The following is a 23,405-nucleotide window of genomic DNA, read 5'->3' on the forward strand; positions in this document are numbered from 1 at the left end:
ATATACATAGTCCTGGAAGAACCTGTCCAGGATGTGTTTACCAAAAAAATACAAAAATCATCTAATTTGTGACAGAAACTAACAGACTAACAGAACAGAATACTACTTTTCCTACCCCAGTTATCTTTTTACTACTATTATTATTTAACAGCTGGATAGCTGCAAAGAATTAAGCTTTTCTCTATCTATAAAATTAAAAAAACCACTAAATTTATTTAAATTTTAATTCCAAAACATATTTTACTAGCCATAATTATTTTAGGTTCCAAACATTACTACCTACTGTGTTAAGCCATTAAAATTTAAAAATAATTATTTGCGATAAAAAAGGTATTTTTTGTATGTGACAAGTTTATACATCTTTAACAAGGAAATCAAAACTTTGTTCAAGGAGGCTTCAGCTAAAGCCAAAAGATTGTTTGTTTGGTAAGAACTTTGGATCTTAGTGAGTTGTGTGACTAAGGCGTTACTAAGAAAACTTTTGACTTAAAACTTGGTTGAAATAGAATTCACTAGTGTAGTTAAATGATGGATATGTGTATAGTCCTGTCAAATCAAATGTATTCTTATTAAATTTATGCCGTTATACGTTTTAACACACTTAAGTACAAAAAATAATTTTATGAAATAATCAAAGTGATATAAATATTTTAATGTTTATAATATAAAATACTTTATCTTTTAGGGAATCGTATCTAGTTCAAAGCAATAGTTAGTTTTAGTGTTGGTATAAACAATAAGGTATTTTCTAATATTTAGAAGAATCTGTAGATAATGATTAATCATGTCCATTATATTGGACAAATTAGCCCGTCACTCAAAATGGCAAGGTCAGCAGAAGTCGAAAATCTGTTAAAGTTTCGTCAGTTAACTTATTTCATTAACTACATAAAGAACCGATAATTTTACCTGTATAAAATTGCAATGGGAGGTTAAACTTAGTTTCTAATAAAACAAATACAAAATAATCAAGCAATATTTGCCATCATCCAGTGATACAACACAATCATAAGCTACGTTTCATGATCTACAATCTGATCTCTTCTTCAGGTGAAAGACTGAAATAATGCGTGACTGCAATGTACGCTAAAGTGAAAATATATAACAGAGCGTAGTTTGACGCGTAGCCTACGTTATAGAGTACAACAGCCATGATGTGTGTCAGTGTGTACAGTAACTATAAACATGCACTTAATAAAACTAAACATTAATAATTAAAACTTAACTACATATTACAGATCTCAAAATGATGGCTATTTTGCCTAATGGTTGATTAATCGCTTAGATTGAAAATATAATGTGTGAAGTCTAAAAGAATATATTTTTCAAAAAGAGGTTCCCGTTGTAATATATTACCTTTATCTGAATTTATACGTTGTTCTTCGGATCAACAACGATGTGTAGTTGTTTTACTATTTTCAGCCCTTTTCTCGTCTTTTCTTGTTGTTTATTTATCACTAAGTTTGTGGCACTTTTGTCTATATTATGAATTCCCTATTGAATCTACATTGAATTTTGTTCTGTAAACACGGTTTTTGGTTTTTGCCATTTATTTTTTTATTTTTACGACACTTTGTCTAAGAGTATTTAGTATATTAAATTAAGTTATAATGTTTTATTTTCTATCTACACTTCTAAGTTTCTCAGATAATCCCATCACATGAATAATTTGGTTTAAAAAAACTTTTTAAAAGTATCATGAGAAAATAATATGCGAGATTTACAAAACTGAGTAGGGAAATGCATTATTATTTCTTTTGATTCGGTAAACCATTTACACAGAAATATGCTTATGTCTTGAAAATCTTTTAATAACGTTATATTACATCTCCCCAAAAACATTTACTGCTCTTTCGTACAAAAAATTAAAGATTTTCTTTAGTTTCCTCAAGTTAAAAAAATAAGGTGGCAATTTTATTTTGATAATGTTATTTTGTTAAAAACTATACATTGTAAAGTAATAATAAAGTCATTCTAAGTTTTCTGAGATAAATAAAACGAAAGTTGAAGGCAGGAAACCAAAGTAATCCAACAACAAAGAGAGGAAGCATTATCGTGACAAACTGGGGCTGCGACGTTGCCGTTATTGTCCACAACACCGAAATCCAGAATATTACCAACAAACAGCTTAAATCTATATTATTAATCCAATGTGTTGATCATATACATCTCTCTGATAGTTTGTGTAATATTTCTCATTTAAATTTAATTTAATATAGACAGTTTGATTCAGTCGTTACATTAGTTACAGTAAGCTTCTAATAAATTGTCTTATCAATGTTAGATGACGATTTAAATACATAGTGATAATTTTTGTATTTGCATTGCAACCAATAAATTTGAACTTGAAAATATATAACGGAAAACTTAGTATTATTATAAAGAAACCCCGTTTTGGAGTTTAACTTATAATATTCTATTCATTGAATTTGAGTGGAATGATTGAAGTGAAATGTAAATAAACTGACCTTCGTAGTCTAAAATATGTTCCTGATATTTTATATAAGTTTATATATGCGAATATTATTTATGTTCAAAGTTTAGTCTGAATCTTTTAACAACTATGGTAGCTGTTGTGTTCACAATTATTCCGCAATGTTTTATGCTACTTGCAGGTGTACAAACCACTATCTTTAAATCTTACAATAAACAAAAAAAAAAACCGTTAGAATAAATACTATTGTAAATTACCAGGGAATTCTGTACCACTATATCGTTTTTCTGCTTTGACCCATAATACATTAAATATAATTATTCCTCGTCCAAACTTTTAGTGGCTGCTGTCTCGAAACCTTATGAGATATCTTATAAGTGAATGAATAATGATTTTTTTAATTACCTACCTGCTGTAGTTGAAAAAAATTTACTTTGTGCGTCTATTTTTTGGACTTTTTTAGATAAAATATTTATTTAGTTACGAATCGCCACCATCTAAAATCTTTTTTAGTTGGGACTTAATAACAATCTCATCTACGTGCATATACTGCCTTGGTACTTAATGCAGTCAAGACATAAACATTTACTACGGTAATCATGTTCACAGGCTAGCGTCATATGGCATAAACTCACATATCAAATTTTGGTCAAATGTTTTGGTTGGTCCAATGTTTTAGAGATAGGGGTAGCCACCGAAATGAAAAATTACCTAACTGCTATAATAATTACATGTTTACTTCGAAAATAAAAGCCATTACAGAATTCTGTTAAAATGTTGGAAACATAACTATATTGAATCAATACTGATTATACCGCGCTAATTACAAAAATTTGAATATTTCTAAACATTTCAAAGTACGTTTAGTTATTTAAATAGGATTGTTTTCCAGTTAATTATTAGTTTAACAGGTCAAACACAGAACACATTATAGTACAAGTAAAAATCACTTTTGGTGAAGTCAGCTATCACAAAAATATCTTAACGATTGATGCTATCCCACAAATATATACTCAAAATTACTAATCGTTTTTACTGTTTATGTGTTACAAAACTAAACATAATTATGAGGCAAAACTATAATTGTCCCAAACTTTGAACTTGTTAATAATTTTACTACTGTATTTTTCACAATGATTTCGAATTATTTTGATATTAGTTTTTTATAAATTATATTTGTAAGTTATTGTCATTTACTGAGTTGATGTCATCGATGTACGCCAACTATTTGAAAGTTTTACGTGTTATTGAAAATGAGTATGGACAAAAGTTGGTGTACGTGATCTGAGAGTTGTAAATCCATATTATATATTGCTCTGAATGCCTAAAAGGCCTAAATACGTTACCCTCCTTAATCTAAACTTGGCGTTTCTAAATTTATAATAATATAGGATTAACGTTTATATTACCACAATGGTATCTAATAGCTGTAAAGCAACAATAAAGCATGTTTATTAGGCTCTTTATGTTTGCTTAATGTTAAAGCACCTATATAAATATAAACACATCTCGATTTGACGAAGTGTAGTCGCAGATTTATTGCAAATTAGACTTGTCCTAACAGGATATTTGACAAGACATTTCATCTTTCGTTAGCAGCTGAGCCTTCCGACAATACTCTGCTACTTCATCCTGCAAAAATACTAACTCGTAACACTTTGTACTTATTGACTGGGCTTGTAAAACTAGTTGGCTATACATAAGTAAGGAAATTTTTACGTGTTTAAAATAAAATAAACGTTAAAATCCATAAAGCTCACATCACAACTCATTCAAGGGGTGTCACTAACGCCGATTCTTTATGCTATGAAAATTTACACCTTCAAAACTGGCTTGTATATATACTACTAAATGTCATCTAAAGTGTCACGATCAATCTCTCTTAGGAATTATTATGTAATTCGCAATTAATTAAAGGTATATATACATATACATATAGGATTATTAAAACCCCTCACAATTACAATGAAACGTAATAATAATGAATAGGTTTAATGCCGTATGCTTCTGACAGGTTCAAGCTAAACGAACTTAGAGAAATCATATTTCTGTTTAAAAATTCGTTAGGCAGCCTCATTAATAAAGTTTTTGTAAACTTGATTCTATGACAAATAAATGTTAACTCAGCTATCATACAATACTTACAAAACGTATGCCCTTTTAGCAATTTAAAACAACTATGGAACCTATGTGTACATATCTATGCCTTTCGGAGTTTTATTATTATATCTGTAAACATTTATATCCATCATTATCAACTCGCGGTTTTAACAGTAATACTAATAAATATCCCGTAGACCTAACGTAACAAATTTTAAAAATTCCGAAACTAATATATTCAAGAATTTTTGAAGAAATCATACTTTGTAAGAGAATGACTCACTGTTTAACATTTAAGATATAAAAAGCGTTAAACTTTATATAATTTATTTAAAGAACGTGCCTGTAAAACTACCTAAAAGGCCCAAAAGAGGAACAATATCCTTTTTAATGCCTGTTATTAACGATTGATGATTTAAAAGGACAATATGATTGCCGAAGTTTATGATAAATTCTTAATGATCTAATAGATCGTTTTATTCTATTGGTAGATATATTGGCATGATTGGTAGATAATATAAATGTGAAACATATATTTTGAGACACATTACCATATAAAAAGATTTAGAAAAATACATTACTTCCACTGATAAATTCTCTAACATTTCTGGTAGTTGACTTGTTTTCTCAAACAATCGCAAATTATTCTTTAGAAAATTAAATTGTTCTCTTGAGATTTTAAGTTTATGCACCATGTTTGTAATATTCTTTTTACAACATAAAAAATTTAGGAGAATACATTACTTCCACTGATAAATTCTATAACATTTCTGGTAGTTGACTTGTTTTCTCAAACAATCGCAAATTATTCTTTAGAAAATTAAATTGTTCTCTTAAGATTTTAAGTTTATCCACCATGTTTGTAATATTCTTTTATTATTATTATTATTATAATAGCTTTTAAAATTATTATTAACTACATATTTTTAGGTTATTATAAAGAATTTCTTTTTTATAACATATTACTGTAAACTCCATTACATGCACAGAGCTAAAGATGATCAATAGATAATTTAACGAAAATTGCATTGTTCCTAATATTGTCACTCACTGGAAAATTGAAATATCCGGAGTTAAATCTAGACGAGGTGGTGGTAAGTTCCGTCCATTATTAATTAGGTAGAACCAATCACATTATTTTTTACAACTAACGTTATTCTAGCAATTTAACAGGGTGGGAAAGGGATGAATTGGATTAAAATTTTTACAGAAATTTAGTACTTGCAAAACACAGTTCTATTAAATTTTCCTGATAATTATATATTAAAATTTGCAAGGTAAATATTAATATGAATAATTATAACATACACATATATATAAATACCCTAATTCATAAATACGTTCAATTCTTAGACAAATATGGAAGTTAACGATATACTGTGCTTTATACAAGAACAGTAGAATGAAAATATTGTTTGTTCAACATATTTTATGATTTTAACTAATTAGTTCCAGTTATTGCTATTACCACAAGACGAGCGATTATTAATCGTTTTTGCTCGTCGACAAACTTGTTTGCAAGGCATGATATACGACCGTAATAATTATTCAGCTTAGGAGACCACATATTAATTCACGATTATTTTGCCTGTGTACCAATGTGTATGTTCTTTAGACTATTATTATTAGGTCGATAGATAACATCTACTAACTTAGCAAAGATTATAAACTTAAAATAAACACACTATTACAATCTTGTTTATATAACTAACATTTTGGATACGAAAAATATGATCAAAAATCATAAACATGAATATACTTGATGTTTTTGTTTTATTTAAATCTATTCTAAAACTGAGGGTTACATTAACAACCCTATAGGGTGTATAGGTTTATCAAGTAGAAATAAATAAGTTAGGTTAAACATAGTCATAAGTTATAGCAAGAAACTTTATAGCTGTTCATAGATAGATTCCGGATTAGTAGATAGTACTCTAAGACATTTTAGATAACCTGGCGTTTAACTAAAATCAGAAGCATGAACATGCAGACTATTCTCTTTTCATGTGAATAAAATTAAATAATAAGTTGCATTTTTTTTAAATATTACAATAGCAGTATATGCGGCAGTAAATCATCTGACCTCTGACCAGACGGGCCTGTGCAGTGTTGGTAAATTGTGTCGAGACTGTGTATCTCTCTTAAATTTCGATCCTCCTTGGTATTGAGGCAGCAGTTTAATAATAGCGAAATGTCCATGGGTCAGGCTTTTCTTGAATATCCTTACGTTCATAAGAAAAGTGGTCTAAGTTAGTTTTTAGAAGTTATGATATTCCATATATCAATTAATCAAACTAACAGTATTTATTTAAACGTATTAAAGTCATTAGTCGGTTGTAATTTTAGGAATTTATCATGAGAACTTTATCACGTTCTATTTAAGTAAAGATTTTTATAAATATTAAAGAAAGTACCTAACCATGTAATACGAACGAGTCTAAACCAAGTAGCCCGTCACTCCTAAATCTTTCTTAGTAATCATATTAACCATAACCAAGTACGATTAATTACAGCTATAAAAAATAAAGAAATCTTCAGTTGTAAAACTTTAAATGTTTTAACAAGAGGTGCTGAAAGTACATAAAGAAGAACAATGTTTACGAGCAATTTTAGAACTGCTATTCTTAAAAAGTATGTTAAAATGTATGAAATAACTGAGTCACACACATACCCATTCATTTGATTTCCTTCCAAACACTTTTCCATAAAAAGGACACCTGTAAAATATGCAATCCGAAAACTGCATATACGAGCAAACGTTACTAAACGTTAGAGGAATCTGTAATCCAGTTGACAGTAAGTTAACAACAGAGTCCAAGACAAAGTGAGAGTCAAGGGTCCTTCGATAACTAGATAACGTGGTGATTCCACCTGAACCTGACAAAGTTTACTTCCCGCCTACTGAAGGTTAGAGAATCTGTAATCCAGTTGACAGTAAGTTAACAACAGAGTCCAAGACAAAGTGAAGTCAAGGTCCTTCGATAACTAGATAACGTGGTGTTTCCACCTGAACCTGACAAAGTTTACTTCCCGCCTACTGAAGGTTAGAGGAATCTGTAATCCAGTTGACAGTAAGTTAACAACAGAGTCCAAGACAAAGTGGAGTCAAGGTCCTTCGATAACTAGATAACGTGGTGTTCCACCTGAACATGACAAAGTTTACTTCCCGCCTACTGAACTTTAGAGAATCTGTAATCCAGTTGACAGTAAGTTAACAACAGAGTCCAAGACAAAGTGAAGTCAATGTCCTTCGATAACTAGATAACGTGGTGTTCCACCTGAACCTGACAAAGTTTACTTCCCGCCTACTGAAGGTTAGAGGAATCTGTAATCCAGTTGACAGCAAGTTAACCTGACAAAGTTTACTTCCCGCCTACTGAGCGTTAGAGGAATCTGTAATCCAGTTGACAGCAAGTTAACCTGACAAAGTTTACTTCCCGCCTACTGAGCGTTAGTGGAATCTGTAATCCAGTTGACAGCAAGTTAACATGGCAAAGTTTACTTACCGACAATGAGTGAAGTCTGTAATGTCCTTCGCCAATAACTATGATAACGTGGTGTCCTACTGAAGGTTAGAGGAATCTGTAATCCAGTTGACAGCAAGTTAACCTGACAAAGTTTACTTACCGCCTACTGAGCGTTAGAGGAATCTGTAATCCAGTTGACAGCAAGGTAACCTGACAAAGTTTACTTCCCGCCTACTCAGATATTATTGATCTATCCAAGGGTGCAAGTTAGTTCTACAACAAACTCTAATATCGCATGTTAGATCATTTAAGTTTTAGTTTGATTAAATTCTTTAAAACTGGAAGGATGATTTTCTGAAGAAAAATAATTTTTTTGGTCAGGACAAAGACAAAATTAGATATAAAAAAGTATGATTGAAATACTTTAACTTAGTAAGTTGCACGTCGTATACTAAACGATTACTACTTATTTTAAAGACAGTTTATAAGCTCCTTATGGTTTATAATTAAATTTCCTCATCAAATCAAAGTTTTGGTAAGCGATAGCAAATAGTATGACTTTTTATCGGTTTGTGCCTTTTTAGACTTATGTTTTGCATTTTACATTGGTTTTTCTCAAATACTACTTAACTTAAAATTCTGGATCATTTTCTATTCTATTTATCAGTTGAAAAAACTATAATAAAAGATTTATTTTGCCACATAATCTACCTTACCAGAATTTCAGGATGACCACGTATTACATGGTAAGCTTAAATCCGGGCGAAATTCTTCGCTACAAGCTATTAAGGACGCATGTGAATCTAAACTTCTTTCATTATTTTTACATTTAGAATGACCTACCACAGTTTCTGCATATCTTCATGAATCATCATCTATAGTTGGCGTTCGTTTTTAAAGCTATTTAATGACTGTTGAGACACTGATCTGATCATAAGAAACCGATATAATTTGAGAATGATGGCTCTGATATAGCTGGTATTCTACAATATTATCTTTCACAAGTATACAAGAGATACATGTCGCATACATTTCGCTATGTGTAATAAAAAGCTAATTTCTGACAACTAAATATAATTATCATTTTGTTTCTTAATTCTTTCTGAACACCGTTTCATACAACTTTGTGACGTAAACGTAATATCATATAAAGCTATAAAAGGTTTTCATTATTTATAGTAACCAGCGATACTACGATTAGCAGGTTGTACCGCTATCAAAATGGCCAAGCAGTCAGCTGTCTGTACTGTGAAACATCGAACCGGAATAAAAAGTCAATGGAGTTAAAAGGTAATGGGAATGTATATATATATTTATATAAATATATATATATAATATATAAATTGTAGGGGTATTTTGATCCACAGTGAAGGGAGTTAAATTGATGTATGGAGAGATGATGAGGAGTAAGTTTTGTAAAACTTATTAAGGAAATTGCAGAAATGAGTTGAAATTGTTGAAGTCCAATTGTTGCTAGGCTATATCAGGAAAGGTTTTTCTGAAATCGAATGTAGAATCTCAAGGGGTGAGTGTAGTAGATCTATCTATTCAATGTCATAATTACCTATAGCCTATAGTTACTACACATTGCACTGGTACCTTGGAGCACGTGGTCTGCAATGTTCAGTGAACATTCTACTTGTCTGCAATAAAATTACATTATAGTATGAACTGAAAAGTTAATCTATTATATTAATAGAACTCTAAAATTAATAAAAGGCTTTAAGAAAACTGTCAACTTAATCAAAACCTATATTTATACAACCAACTTTTAGTTGTGACAGCAGCCCCATCGTATAAAAGTGCATGTTACAGGTGGCTCAATTATCTGTAATAAATGTGTATATAAAGATAAAAAAGTAAGTAGCAATGTAGTAAACAATTGTAAGGTTAGGCTAGGCTATTTTCAAGTAACGTAAATTCTGGTTTTTACTTCCACTTCATGGGATCTGGCTGAGCGTTAGAGTACAATGTTATACTGGGCTAATGGATAACCATTATTGCAAATATGAAGTATGGTTATAAAATATGAAGAATATTAAATAGAGAGATTTTCAAAATATGAATATGCCTATATTCATCCCAGGTACCGTAAAAATGGCCATGTAACGTTTCAGAACACTTGGTTTAATAGTACATGCGATAAAGTAAAGCACACATACAATGGAACTTTCAAATTAATAATATTATTAGGATTAGGATAGTGAAGTAATAACAATGTTATAATTTTTAAATGTGTTGAAAAAACCATCAGAAAACAACGGAAGTTGGAAAACTGGGGTTAGAGTACTTAATTGGTTTATTTACTATATTATTATAATTTCATTAACGTATATATTTTTAATACGTTACAGATCATTAGATAATTTGTTTTCAATGTTTTATGTAATTTATTATAAATACATCAGATACAGATTTACCTTACACTGTTCCTTGTTACTGTATCTAAGAAACGAAAGTTTTCTTTAAGAAAACCGTTATGAAATATATGAAAACCAATATTTCTTTAAGCACTACCAACTCACTAACCTAGCGAAAAAATTATGCTATATTAATTGTTTAGGGATATAATTAATGTACTTGACAACAGATACAGTTAAGCGGCGACAGCAGTGTTGGATCAACTATATCACATCTGTATGAGTAATAAATTAGTATACATTTCTAAAACAGGGCCAGATTTATATAGAATGACTACATTCATGGAAAATCACGAGTTTTATACATGATTTCACGATATAAATTTTCATCCGTGAATAAAACCATAATAGATCTAATTATCAATTCAATAACTGATTAGAGAGAAACATACACTTGTGTTTAATTAGTATAACTAAATATTCTACATAATTACCTATGCAACTGCTTATTGAAGATGGGATTAGTTGGTTCTATACTTCTGATGATTTATTTACTACAGTACTTATCACTATATATTCTCTTACTTCTCTTAAACTAAAAACTTTATTATTACTGATATGTTATTAAAAATATCAATAATTTATTTTTTTTATGAAATGATATATATTCATCCTAGTTATGCTAGATGTCCACTGTCACCTTAATGCGTTCAAATTTGTGCCAGGAAATTCTACACTATTGTTTCCAAGTGTGAGCATTTTTACGTATAGTTTATTCTTACTCACTATAACCATTCCGTTACAAATTCTGGTTCCATTACATAAAAGTATTGTATTGAAAATCAATTACGTAGGAGTACAATAATAAATTTGTAAGATTAATTTAGCTCAATAACAACTCAGTATTTTAGCTGCACTAAAATACTGAATTATTTAAATACTTGTAGTATTTAAAGCACATTACTTAGAAATATAAGAAAGTATTTACATTAGTAATTAGAATTTTTTAATATACAGCCAGGACATTTAACTAGAAATATATTATTTTTTAGTGTATACATAGATATTAGTTTAGAGCCTTACACTGTAGCTAAGGTATTGAGTTACAAGGTAATGGTTTATTTTTTACGGTGTATAAAGTGTGACACCACAGTAACATAATAATACTGAACTGTTTTAAATACACACCAGTACCACAACCACGTGTCGCACACACCGTAGACCGTGAAAAAACTGTGGATATATTCCAAATTCCCATTTTTGTTGTTGTGCCAACAAGGATAACAGGAAGTTATTGGCTGTAAAAGGAGTGGGTAAAGGACAAAAAAAATGTTTTAACCCTACGTATTTGTTCTGGATCTCAGGGTACTCACTCAGAGGTCTCGCTGCAATGCTATTGCATTAACCATTAATTTTTCAGTATCTTGTACGCTTTTTAAAATCCATGGAAGATGTTACATTTCAGTCCTAGAAACATAATGTTATATATGTTTTGCAACACAACGATGGAAAATGTCCCACAATCTATATATATATAAATGAATGTTTGTATTGTTTGTCCTTTATGGAATCGTGAACTATTGGACCGATCATGATGAAAAATTTGTACGTATATGTATTTTTCCACGGAGAAGGTTTATATGCTATGCCCATTGATGTTATCCCCTTTCCCCGATTCAGGATTCCCGCCCCACTGGTTACAGAAATACCCATAAGAAATGCATTGCAGAAAACATAATGTTAACGTCTTTTCAAATTTTTAATCAGCTGTTCTTTGTATATTATAAAATATAGAGCTGTCAAATTATTTAAAATGTAAGTACAATTAAATAGTTATGAAGGATTAATATTAATAAAGTTTAGAAAGCATCTATCCGTGTGTGAACAGCCGGTTCAATTGGATCGGATACATCTTATAAATTCAAACGCATTTTTTACGTTGTTCCCGTACAATTATGCCTCCAAAGCGACAAGCAATTGGTCGATCTACACCGTCAAGCTCGGAAGAAAAGAGCAATACGAGCCTCAGAATCAGACGAGCAACGAGTATTAAGGCTGGAAAATATTCGAGTACATGCCGCTGGAAACCCGTTCGACGGAATCATCTGAACAACGAAAAATTGAGGTTGGAAACTAATCGAATACGTACTAACTCAGGCCCGTTCGTCTGAGAACAAGTGAACAACGGGAAAGAAGGCTGCAAAATATTAGAATAAGCAACGTTCGATCAAGACGAACGTTGCACATTGATTTAAATCTTGCTGCATTCTATTATGATAGTAATAAATGATTACAGTCTTCATCCAAGTGTCGTCATTGGAAAAATGGATAAAAATTTGTATGTATTGTGGCGCCCTTAAATTTAAGAATGAAACACCAGGAATGTGCTGCGCCAATGGAAAAGTTATACTGCCAGAATTACTATCAACCACCCGAACCACTATCAACGTTGTTATCAGGTGTTACACGTGAATCGAAGCATTTCTTGGAAAATAATCGCAAATACAATTCATGTTTTCAAATGACATCGTTCGGTGCAACTAACATCGTGCGTGAGAAAATTACATGCCAACATTTAGAGTGCAAGGGCAAATTTATCATCGTGCCGGATCGCTGCTTACCATTGCCGGACGCAGATCACAAGTTATCTTCAAATTTATTTCATGGCAAACAGTCATGAACAAAATTGAACAACGATGTCATTACAATGCAGGCACTAAACGAGAAATCGTGTGGCTCTGCGTTACAAGCCTTTTTCGATCAACACAATGAATTAGTTCAGGTTGTTTAAAAACCGCCATTCAACAAATGCCAGCCGATGACTACGCAGTTGTAAATTCGAGCAGATAAAAGAACTGCTCGTATTGACCCGTTGGCCCAATACGAAAAGACAATTTAATGCACCAACATTTGATGAAGTGGCGAATCGTGATAGTTGGCGAAGAATTCGAATCACGCGACATAATTCTTCATCGCAGAAGTGGTGACGTTCAACGAGTCTCCGAAACTCATCGTTCATACGACGGATTACAGTATCCGATTCTGTTTTGGCGAGGAGAAGATGGATATCATTTAAACATCAAAATGAGAAATCCACAAACAGACGAGGAAACGAATAAGAAAGTCAGTGCTATGAATTATTATTCGTATCGATTGATGATTCGTCAAGACGCTGAGAACCACATACTAAAATGTCGACAATTGTTCCATCAATACATTGTCGACATGTACGCGAAGATTGAAACCGAACGACTCTTATATATTCGATTGAATCAAACCAAGTTTGCGGTCTGAAGAGTACATCCATTTACGAGACGCAAATCGTTAATGATGGTAACAAGAATCCCAAAACGAATTAGGAAGAATGGTCATATTACCATCGACATTCACGGGAAGTCCACGGCACATGCATGAATATGCACAAGATGCGATAACAAACGTTCGCGCATAACGGTCGTCCAGATTTTGTTCATCACATTTACATGCAATCCTACATGGGATGAAATTAATGAACTTCTGTTAGCTGGACAATCATCTCATCGGACCGCCATGACATTACCGCACGCGTATTTAAACAAAAATTGAAATCTTTCATGGATTTTATTATCAAGCATCGTGTTTTATGGAGAGGTACGCTGTTGGATGTATTCCATTGAATGGCAGAAAAGAGGATTGCCACATGCACATATTTTGATTTGGTTAGTCCAATAAAATTACACCAAATCAAGTTGACCAAATCATCTCAGCAGAAATACCAGATAAAGACATTGATTCAAACTTATTCGACGTCGTTACCAAAAATATGATTCATGGTCCATGTGGCGCATTTAATAACAATTCACCATGCATGTCTGATGGGAAATGCACGAAACGATACCCAAGAAACTTGGTTTCTGAGACCATTACTGGCAATGACGGATACCCACTGTATCGTCGACGATCAGTTGAAAGATGGCGGCAATCCATCGTTCTGAAAGTACGAAACGTTAATGTCGAAGTCCGATAATCGTTGGGTTGTTCCATATTCACCATTTGCTCTCAAAGACCTTCAAAGCACACATTAATGTTGAGTAATTGCAATTCAGTAAAGTCGATTAAATACATTTGCAAGTATGTCAACAAAGGAAGTGACATGGCAGTCTTCGGAGTAGGGAATGTAGCGGCAACCGCTCGATGAAATCAACCAATACCAACTTGGACGCTTCATTAGCAGCAATGAAGCAGTATGGCGCATCTTATCATTTCCAATCCATGAACCGACATCCAACATAGTACATTTGGCAGTGCATCTCGAGAATGGACAACGCGTGTACTTCACAACAGATAATGTACGTGCAAGAGCATTGGTTTCCACCGGCAACAACTTTAACTGCATTTTACTCATTGTGCCAAGATGATCATTTTGCAAAAGACTCTACTTTAATTCTGAGGTACCGAAATTCTACACGTGGAATGCATCGGCTAAAAAGTTTCAACGTCGCAAACAAGGTAAAGTAGTTGAAGGACATCCCAATTTGTATTCCAGTGACGCATTGGGTCGTCTGTACACTGTTCACCCGAACAATACCGAATGTTTCTATTTGCGATTGCTGTTTAATCAATGTACGTGGACCGATGTCCTTCCAAGATTTAAGGACAGTCAACGGTCAGTTATGCGCCACTTATCATCAAGCTTGCCAGAAACTAAATCTTCTTGAAAAATGATGCCCATTGGGACACTGCACTCGCTGATGCATCGAATACTGCTCGACCACAGCAAATACGTACGTTATTTGCTATCATTTTAACAACCTGTTTCCCATGTAATCCAAACGATCTTTGGGAAAAATACAAGGACAACATGAGTGAAGACATTCTACATCGTATTGCGCATTGCGAATCAAAATTCGGACATTCAATTCACGGTCCAAAACGTGTATAATGAGGCATTTGATTTTGATTGAAGATATATGTTTGGCAATTACTAACAAGGCACTGGTGCAACTGGGAATGCCTGATCCAAACCGACCAGCGAACAACCTTTTCGATCGTGATTTGCAACGAGAAACACACTTTGATACTGTCGAATTGGGGACATTTGTTCAGATAAATCTTCCGCAGTTGATTCCAGAACAACGCATTGCGTATGACAGAATTATGCGTGCCATTACAGAAAAGAGTGGTGGACTTTTTTTTTCCTAGATGCCCCTGGTGGTACAGGGAAGACTTTTCTTCTTTCACTCATTCTGGCAACCAATAGCGATCACAAAATAATATTGCACTGGCCATTGCATCATCTGGAATTGCGGCAAACTCTTTTGGATGGTGGCCGAACAGTGCATTCAGCATTGAAACTGCCGTTGAATTTGCAAAACACTGAGACACCAACATGCAACATCAGTAAAAACTCTGGAATGGGCAAATTACTCCAAACGTGTCAAATTATCATATGGGACGAATGTACAATGTCTCACAAGAGAGCATTGGAAGCAATTGATCGTACACTGCGAGATTTGAGAGGAAACGAACAGATCTTTGGTGGCGCACTCATTTTATTGTCTGGTGATTTTCGACAAACGCTGCCGGTTATACCACGTTCAACACCCGCTGACGAACTTAATGCATGTCTCAAATCATCAGTTTTATGGCGCCATATACATAAATTGGATTTTGAAAACCAACATGCGTGTACAACTACAACAGGATGCATCGGCTGAAAATTTTGCAAAACAATTGATGGATATTGGAAATGGGCGAGTGCAAATTGATGAATCTACGCAATGTATCACCTTGCCAGCAAACTTCTGTAAGATCACAAAAAGCATAGATTGAATTGTGTGCAAAAAGTTGGTGTTTTCCAAACATTGCACAAAGCTACAAAAATCTTCAGTGCACAGTACGCGTGCTATAATTAGCAGCCAAAAATATCGATGTCAATACCATTAACTTCAATATTCAGAATGGAATACCTGGCGAAACAACAATATATAAAGTCCATCGATACTGTGGTGAATCAAAGACGAAGTTATCAACTATCCAACTGAATTTTTGAATTCGCTTGATTTGCCAGGCATGCCACCGCACGTTCTTATATTGAAAATTGGCGTACCCATCATTCTTCTTCGAAACATAAATCCACCACGACTTTGTAACGGAACCAGACTCTCAGTCAAGAAAATGAATGAACAATGTTATCGAGGCAACAATTTTGACTGGAAAATTCAAAGGTGAAGACGTACTGTTACCACGTATCCCAATGATCCCAACAGATATGCCATTCGAATTTAAACGTTTTGCAGTTTCCGGTGCGACTCGCTTTCGCAATAACTATCAACAAAGCACAAGGACAATCGTTGCAAGTATGTGGATTGAATTTGGGAGAATCCATGCTTCTCACATGGGCAGCTCTATGTGGCTTGCTCACGCGTTGGAAAACCTTCTGATTTATTTGTTTACGCACCAGATGGAAAAACAAGAAATATTGTGTATCCCACAGCCCTTCAATAAATATCGAATTTAATCGAAACGCTGCAATGTTACAATTTTTTCGGAATGAACAAAATCAATAAGGTGACTCAAAATGAATTGTATATGTGTGTATTGAATATTTCCTTCAAATTTATTGAATATTTCCTTCAAATTTATTTTAGTTGGTGGCGTAGCAACGCGCGCGAGGGTAAGCTAGTCCTGTATAAATTTTATCATAGAGTGTTACTCCAAGTAAATACGTTGTCATTTTAAAAATAAGACGTCAAATTAAGCGACATAACGTAAAATAACTCAATTCTTGGTATATTTAAGGTTATAAAAGTTACTACTAACGGCAGTAGTGATCCAATTTAATTTACAGTGAAAACCGGACTCCCATTATGTGAAATGCAAGGAATACATGGTCTCAATATATACATAGCCATCTATTCATGAAAATTAATTATCAATACCAAAACATATAAGTAAAATATGGGATACCCGAATATCCCATATGAACTATTATTACTATTCCTATTATTTAGTATCAAATCGTATCTCTGGAATGATTAATATTCTATGTGATTATGCTTTGCTATATACACGTGATACGTACAATAATAACAACACACAAGGATTTTACAGTTTCATTCTATAGTTTTAATATCGAATATGACCTTGACATTGCCTATTGCCTTAACATAACCACTATCTGCCATTGTGCTAACAATCAGAAATGTATTAAAATAACCCAAATTATTACTTGTTTTTAAATATTTATATGAAACTGTAATGTGACTTACTTGAGATTGTATAAAGAACCTGTACGCGGAAATATTATCATACATGTGAGAGTTTGCTACATTTACATGGTGGAAACTGGCATTATTTAATCACAAAAATTAATAGTTAAAGGAACTGGTATTATCAATGGCCAATAATTATCTCGCTAGCCTCATTGGATCAGTAGAAACTACTCATCGATACACAGTTCAGTTGAGAGATTGGGTCCCTCGTCAAAGTTTGAAGCCAGTTTTGCAGACTATATCGGGTTCTGTCGTCATTTATCACAAATCAAACATTTTCTATCAGTTATGTTTCACTTAGGATATACGGTTTCATAACACAATAACGTGTACAGTAAGAGCTTAAAATATAGTATAATGATAACTACGAATTTTACTGTAACATTTAGTAATAATTTGTCATATTTCATCCGAAAATTACAAAAGATTTCTCTTTGAATTCTGTTAATGTGAATCCTCAAACTAAACCGATAACCTAATTCGAGTTTCTCCCAGTGAATAATTCTGTTTAGACAAGAATAAAGTAGTTTTATTTAATATTTTCCGTTATATAATTGTTCTTTTACACTTTATTTATACTGAATTATCTTTTAGTCAAATTTTGAACGTAAGAAAAGAGATTATTTTATAATATTGTGTATTATGAAATAAACACCTCCAAGCTCAAGTGACTATTACCAAATTACACACAGATTAAGTCATTATTATTTTATAAACTAACATTAATTTCAAATTATTTCTAAGACAAGTAACGCCGGGAATATCAACTAGGCAATATGTTTCTTGAGATTCTGATGTAATATACAAAACAAATTGTAAAATTAAGGAGTAGCGGAAAGCGATCTCGTATCAATGAGTGATCATACACATCGATCAATATATGTATAGTTCACGTATAAGCCATTGCAGTGACGTTCCCACTCCAAGGAACGATTACACGCCAGCAGAAGGAAACAAACCCTGTGAGCGATACTCGGCAGTAATGTGCCATCTGTATTCATTGGATTCTTACCTTAGAAGCAACATATTCCCTTCTTAGATTTTCTTATTACTTTGATGCATGATGCAAAAACAACTATAAACACTTGTTTGTATTGTATTTAATAAAAACAGTCACATTCCTTGAATTGAAAACTAATACTAATTGATGGTGTTTCATACCACCAAAGTTTCAAAAAACAGGGAAATAAAATGGTGCTTCAACATATATGTATAAGAATATTATCGTTTATTGAAGGTTGTATAAATTTGTATGGTTAATAGAATGGCAGTTAGTATGGTCGAAGTAACATATTTAACATTTCAGTTCATATTTTATTCCCTTCACCTTTAATCAGCATCAGCCTTACCACTATACAAATAAACGGACTACTTATCTGTAATTTTCGGAATTTAATTTATCTTCTTTTATTCTATTTGTCACTGTTATCAATATTACTATTATTTTAGGACGTTGTATTTTAACAGTGTGTTCAGCTGTTAAAACATAGTGATCGTGAGCAAAACTGGGTTTTAAACCCCTTCTAAAAAGGGTACATACAATATAAAAGTATTATTCTCAATCAATATATTCTATACAAAAATTAACACTTTTATTTCGTACCCTTACAGGAAAATTAAGTAACAGCTAGACGATCTATTCTTATTTTTAAGATATTTATTCTTCTATTAACGTCCAAATAAAAAATAAAGGTCGTGTGCTTATACAGTAAATACTTGGCTTCTCGGGTTCTGAGACTGAATGCGTGTATCATTTAGGATGAAAGCTTACAATAGGTCCGCCTCTTAGCTATCTCTATAACAATAAAATTAATCTGTGGAGCATAATGAAAAACATACATGTTTTATAATGTTTATAAATTTAAAGTTGTGTGTGCGATTTTAATTTATGATTGACATATGAGTAGGACGGGAAATGAGTTGTAATGCACATTTTGAGCACATTATGTTACATGACATACTAATATGCAATTAATATATACATTTTTTTGTTTTTTATTTTAAACTCTAATTATTTATATTTTTGATTTTTAAAATATTAAGATAAGGGTAAATATAAATAGAAACCATATTAAATACATTATGCACTGAATGTATTTTTAAAAATCGTTTAAATTTATTCACATAAGTGGGAAAAACAATTGTAACTTATTTTATAAATATTTCAATATTATAGTAATATTTTGAAAAGCCCCTTTTCCTGGAGGAATCTAGTAGTTTTTGTTTTAGTTTTAAAAATTCCTTGTTTGAATAAGGATTAAAATAAATAATTCATACAAACCAAATTACCCCCCCCCAATTCCCAATAAAAGTCCATAATAAGCACGAATCCCCACCCCCCCCCCCCCCCACCATCCTCCGTGTTGTCTAGTTTATGATTTGTCCAGTGATGTTAACATTGGACCTTTGAGCGTTAACGCATTGTCCCTGGTTAGATCTCTTATTTGAAGATTTTCTTTGTCTAATCTCTTATTGGCGTGAATGAAAATTCTTAACATATGCAGGTTGAATGAAAACGTACGCTACATCGTAGTTAACTAGTATTGTAATAAAAATATATTTTAAGATTTTAAAATATAAAAAACCAGAATATTTATTTGAATGTTATAATGTAATGCACAATGTCCATTTAAGGAGCACGCAGATTTAGGCGATGAGATGTTTCAGTTTCCCAATTCCCAGGACTGTCCACGTACACAAAATCGTTTTTTAGTGACATCAATAAGATTGTTTCAATAGTCTGGGATAGTTTGTATAAAGAGAATTGAAAAAGAACCACATATTTGCTGGTAAAGTAAAAGATTTATTGTTACTAAGATATGAGAACTTAAAAAAAGAAAAATAATTTTAAAAAAATGTAAATCCCTGAGTTATATAAGATATGTATGTTTAGAAATAGTGATCGAATTGTTATAAGTGATCTAACTGTCAGCTCAATGTAATTGCAGCAACATCAATAAACTTTTGATTTAGATAATATTGATATAGTTGAATAGAATAATCGTGTAATAGGTAACGCCAAATAAATATCTCCCTCTAATGATGTGTCCTGTGTTGTAAGTGTAATAATTAGTGATAAAATAAGGACAACTGTATTGATATTAGGATTTTTAGAGTTTTTACAAAAAAGCGATCTAACATGTAATATGAAATGGCATTTAGGGTGTAAGTAATATGTTCTATATAATATATTTGATATTTAGCAACAATAAGTAAGACAAAACCCGATACCTGAAATGTTTTGAAATATTCTGTATATTTTCTGCCTGTTTCTGGTGTAAGAGTTGGACCGTTGGTCTAAAACCAGGGCAGGTTAAATTAAATACTTTATCATATTGATCTCTCCTCTTTCTCTCTCTCCTCTCGCTCCTCTCTCTCTCTCTCTCTCTTCCTCACTATTATTTAGAAACTGAAAGGAACACATCTAACTTTTGCGTGATTTTGACATTTACCACTGCTTTGTTAAGGGATTACTATGTAATTTAACAGTGATAAACTGGACAGTGAATCACGATGGTGAACCGCATGCCGAGATAACTGCGAGGTAAAAACGTTCAGAACGCAAGGTGATGAATCTCCTCACTCACATACAATATTTATCTTCACACTTTTCCTGATTCCTACAAACGCAAAAGTTAACATTCATCTACCCCGTTTTATATTCCTTATATAATAAAACCTGATATGGCATTTTTATGCATAATTAATAGGTCTTTATAGAATATGGTATATTTCGAATATAAAAATTAAAAGAATAAACAACAAAACTTTCACATACCACACCCGTGAACTGATTACCAAGATATGTATCACACAAACAGAAATAGTTTACTAAGTTTTATTACTAAGTTGATTTGTTTTTAATTTTTAGCGCACATCTTCCTTGTAAGTATGCTACATATCTTGTAGCGACTATGATTTTTATAAATGTTGGTAAAAATTAATTTAATAAAATGTCTCCATGTTTCAAGATACCGCAAAAATTACCATCAGAAGACATTAAATTGAATAAGACTGTATTACTAAATAGAAAATGAACTAATTTCCATGATATTTTAACTCTACGTCCCCAAATAAGAAATTTGAATGGATTATTTATTGTGTTTAAATAATTCTCTTTATCGAAATGGAATGTCTATCTCTCCGCTGTACATCTTGAGAAGTAAAGGAATTTATTAATTGCCTAGCCTCCTTGTAACCTGGTAATATTATGGGAAGTTATTAAAATAATATTGTGCTAAGGGAGTGTAAAAATAACTTTTCTGGACGAATTCTCTTTGTTTATCTGACCATAGGATAACTCGAAGAGGAGATTTAAAAAATCTTTTAAATTTGCATGCAACCTTAGCAATGCCTGATTTGCGCAGCACTAGGTGTGACGCACTCTTTCCAAACATCAACTATCTTGGTTTTTAAATAATTTCTGATTGAGGCTATCACAAAATTAACTTCTACCACAATTCGGTCAAAGTTAACTCAAGATTGAAAATCGCAAAACTTTATGAATACTGGGTTTTTGCTGCTATATTTGGGGCATCTTCTTTCGCTCTACCTTTAACTTACAACCCAATTTTCTCTATACCGGAAACAATAATAAGTAGTTACAAACCAGTATTTTCCATGGGAAACATAAAATATTCTCAGCTTGTCACAACTAATTGAATGGATACACTTGATTGCAGTAAACTCATGCAAATGAATAGTTACCCGTAACCTGAAGCTTGTACCTCTAACCTTAAAACTTTCTGAGAGAAAATAAAGGACCATAGCCGCCTTCATTGCAAAGTACATTTATAGTCCACTTTATAAGTAGCTAACATGAGCTTGCATAGTTGTGTCAAAAATGTATTTGGTTTTAAGATGTTATTAACTAAATGTAATTAAAAAAATTGCGATTCAAGATAAAAAGAAACATTTACATACTATATAATTTCAGTAAAATACTTTTGAAACTTTACCAGTATTAGCTCATATATGACTTACCGCGTTGTCGCCTGCAATTTCATGCTGAATAAAAGGGGCACCATAGGTTATATGCGGTTTAAGTGGTACACAAAACAACCTATGCAAATAATAATGTTTCAAACTCCTAAAGAGTATCTGAATTCTAGGACTTTACCTTATGAAGAGCAATGACATGGACCTCTGGACAGAGGAAGTGAAAACAAATTGTGGAATAGCCCACAAACCAAATACTTTATCGTATTTTTTTGCATCCGTGTATTTTAAGACACAGCCCTAATGATATCCGTAATAATTTTAACATTTTAATTATGTGGCCCTTTACAGTCGAGGTCTGTAGCTTTCTTATTGATGTTAAATCACTTAGCTGTCCTACCTATCTATCTCCAGTAAATCTAAAGAAAAAAATAAGAAGTAGATTAAAATATTTGCATTCGACAGCAGATGGCAATCTGTCACCCAAAAGGTATAGTTTGTGTACCTCTAGCATTTTAATATAGATATAAGATATAAAAAAACTAATAACTTTCTTATACAGGGTGATACGCGGTAGTTATAACCGCACTTTTATAACTTATTGCATTATAAAAAAATGTTTAAATATTTTTTAAAAGCTTTTTGAAATTGTTAAAAAAATACAAGAAATAGTATAATCCAATTTTTGCAATAATAAAGTTTATAATAAGGAAATAAAAGTTAAGAGTAAGACAAACTCCATGTTATAAAAATAATGAGAGCTAAATTATTTTATTTACAAATATAGAATGATTATCAGCTGATAGTAACCATCTAATTTTGTAAATATGATTGTACATCAAACATTAGTCGC

The sequence above is a fragment of the Homalodisca vitripennis genome, chromosome 6 (assembly GCF_021130785.1).
Source record: "Homalodisca vitripennis isolate AUS2020 chromosome 6, UT_GWSS_2.1, whole genome shotgun sequence".
NCBI lineage: Eukaryota > Metazoa > Arthropoda > Insecta > Hemiptera > Cicadellidae > Homalodisca > Homalodisca vitripennis.